Source organism: Schistocerca cancellata, chromosome 9 (assembly GCF_023864275.1).
Source record: "Schistocerca cancellata isolate TAMUIC-IGC-003103 chromosome 9, iqSchCanc2.1, whole genome shotgun sequence".
Taxonomy (NCBI): Eukaryota; Metazoa; Arthropoda; class Insecta; order Orthoptera; family Acrididae; genus Schistocerca; species Schistocerca cancellata.
Genome location: NC_064634.1, coordinates 363,694,065 through 363,697,570, shown reverse-complemented (window position 1 = coordinate 363,697,570; position 3,506 = coordinate 363,694,065). Strand labels below are relative to the sequence as shown.

The following is a 3,506-nucleotide window of genomic DNA, read 5'->3' as shown; positions in this document are numbered from 1 at the left end:
GATTATACAGCAATTTCTAAAGCCACAGTATAGTCTCACTGCAATCAGCCACGTACTGGTACATTTGGCTGAACGAGAGGTTTGGGTTTTAGCGGAGTCAGGAGAACTCACTGCTAGAAAGATTTTTCCAATGAATAAAAATACTGTACACCAGATTCCAAGAGGGAGGGGACGGGGTGGAGGGACAAATACCTATGTATGAGGACACCTATGTACGCTGACAACCATTTCCAATAATGTATCAGATGTTGGACCATCAACACATAAAAAGTTATGATTATCTTTTTTGTTTAGTTCTCTCTGAATTCTCTCAACAAGTTTTCGTGAAATCTTTGATGTTCCAATTTTTCGGTCACCTTATTCCCTATTGCAAGAAAGTTGAGCAGTTATCACAGCAGCAGCGTCTTCGCGAACTACAATATTACTGGGCAATCCAGGGAGAATGACAATAATATTGCACAATATTACTGTCAGTAATATTCATCTTGTTCAAAAGAAATACCATAAAACAAGAAAGGGTAAATTTTGGTACACCAAAGAACTAGAGAATCTAAAAAATAAGCTACTGCTGTTGAAGCGCCTTGCCAAAGTAAACAATTCTAATGAAATTAAGAATCTCGAAAAAATCACTGAGAAACTGTATAAGAAAGAGTTGCAATTGGCGAAACTAAGATACAACACAAATTTCATAAAAAATAGTAAAAACCAATGCAAAACAGCCTGGTCAGTAATTAATACTGTTAAAGGTGAAGTCAGAAACTTCGACAAGACAGTCCCAATACCAGCAGATACATTCAATAAATATTTTGTAAGCTGTGCTGATGATATCAAAAAGCTGATCAGTAAACCCAATGTAACATGTATAGATTATCTGAAGAGAGCAAACCTAAATCATAATAGGGCCAGATCATCACTGAAACACTTCAAAGAGGTATGCCAACATGAAGTTCTTAAAATAGTCAAAGAAATGAAAAATTGATACAGTACAGATATTTTTAATATGTCAAACAATCTAGTGAAAGAAATCATACATTACATTGCAGCACCATTAACATATTCTATAAACCTGTGTCTCATAGAAGGGTTTTTTCCTGATCCTCTCAAACTATCAAAGGTAACTCCAGTCTTTAAGAAGGGTGTCAAATCAGATCCTGCAAACTACAGACCAATTTCACTAATTCCAGTACTAGGAAAAGTCTTTGAAGGCATAATATATAAGCAGATGTATAAGTACCTAGAACTAAATGGTATGTTAAGTGCATCACAGTTTGGTTACAGAAAAGGAAGGTCAGCTATACATGCCATAGAGCTCTTAGTCAGAGACATTCTAGCAGCATTTGAGGACCATGCGCACGCACAGGTAACCTTATGTGATCTGAGCAAAGCTTTTGATTGTGTTGACCACTCACTTCTGCTCTTTAAACTTGAGTACCATGAAATATGTGATAAAAGTTTAAAACTCATCAAATCATACCTCAATAAAAGGAACCAGGTGGTGAGCTCAGGAAGTCATCTGTCAAACATACTCGAGGTTCAACACGGAGTGCCACAGGGATCTAAATTGGGACCACTTCTTTTCCTTGTACACATAAATGACTTACCAGGAAATATAGATGTAAAGACATATATCTATGCAGATGACACAACTTTTCTATCTGTAAACCATGTACTTGATAACCTTGTAAGTGATATGAAATTGGCAAAAGAAAATGCAACATCACGGTTTAATGCCAATGGTCTGCTATTAAATGAGGAAAAGACTCAGAATATGTGGTTCAGTCTATCAAAGACTACAAAAATAGAAAAACAAAAGTCAAAGTTTTTAGGTATTGTACTTGACAACAGTCTAACATGGAACTCTCATGTTGATCACATAGTGGTTAGGTTGTCAAGAGTTATGTATTTGTTGAAGAGACTGATGTGTTGTGTGACATTTGAGTACGTAAGGACAGTGTACTTTGCCTTTTTTCAATCTGTTTTAAGGTATGGGTTAATACTCTGGGGAAACAGCAGAAAAATAAATGAAATTACGGTGATCCAGAAGAAAGCAATCAGAGTAATGGCTAAGGTAGATAATAGAACACATTGTAAACCATTGTTCATTAAATATAGAATTTTAACAGTAGTTAATTTATATATTCTTGACAGTGTTAACTACATACTTGCTGAACTACCTAATTTAAGTGTAACAAATGAAAGGCATGGCTACTATACAAGAACGTGTACTTCTCTGCTGTTGCCACAAAATAGATTAGCTAAAACTAACAATAGTCATAAGTATATGGCAATTAAAATATATAACAAATTGTCTAAAAATGGGTCAATCAAGCCTGACAAATTATTTAAAGACAATGTTCATAACTTCTTGTTAACTAATCCATTCTATTCGTTAGAAGAATTTTTAGAAATGCCCAATATCAACTTAAATATGTAAAAATTTATTTTGCAAAATTAATAGGTTAAGTGAACTGACGAAGTCTGTTGCATGTAATAATGTTGAATGGCTAATAAAGAATCTGAATTAACCACTATGGGCCGCTTTAGGCTTGTGATTATCCTTTAACTGCGCTGGCTGTGTAGAACGCCCTGACGACAGTGATTTAAGTTGTACAACTGAAACCACGGATTTTGAAGCACTTTAGTGTACAGGTTAATTGACAGAGTCGTCCCAAATACCAAGAATCTGTTTTAAGTACAGTTTACTGAATGGATTTGATGACTTACATATAATGTATTAAGCGACAAAATTTTCGTTTCCCTCTGGTAGCTCAGTTGGTAGAGCGGTGGACTGTAGAGGACGTACGCACAGAAATCCATAGGTCGCTGGTTCGAATCCGGCCCGGAGGAGAAATTTTGCTTCTCCTTGCAACATTTTACAGATGTTGAGAGAATTGTAATATATAGAGATGGGTGCAATATGTCTAATTTTTACGTTTATCGTTAACTTATTGTATGATACACTACAAATGACTGACAAGTAATTAAATAAGTAATCACTGGTTGTTGTTTGTTAAAAAATGCTGATGCTGGACAATGGAATATGGCCAAAGAGTGATTTGTTAAAATGATGAGAATAATAAATTAATGTCTACAGTACTGAAGTTGCATCGCATGCTATATACCTTGTCGTTGTTGGTAACAGTTGCCATCGTACACCAGCTGGCAATGTCTGTAACTGAAGACAGCTTCCGACTGATACACTGGAGCTCAAAAATCTGGCTTGGGCACCCTAAGACACGAAAACACAATGTTACCGTATAGTAAAAGTTGCCCACTGAAGATGCCATCGAGACAGATATTGAAGAGGTGATCGAGACAGATACTGCTTAACGTACACGGGAGAAGGATCATAAATGGAACTAATAGTAACATCATGCAAGTATGAGATCTAGAACTTTTAGGTGCAAAAATGTGGCAAAGTAGGTGTGACACATCAAATAAAAATAGTGACAATTGCAAAAGCGGTTTTTTTTTCTGAGATGTGTAAGTCATGAATCACAAACTTC

General features: G+C 35.7%; 1 non-coding gene across 1 annotated transcript; it reads left to right on the top strand.

Annotated features, from left to right (window-relative positions):
• Positions 1 to 2,757: 2,757 nt before the first annotated feature.
• On the top strand, positions 2,758 to 2,847 carry Trnay-gua (transfer RNA tyrosine (anticodon GUA)). Its single transcript is given in 2 exon segments — positions 2,758 to 2,794; positions 2,812 to 2,847. It is a non-coding gene; the product is annotated as a tRNA-Tyr (tRNA).
• Positions 2,848 to 3,506: the final 659 nt, after the last annotated feature.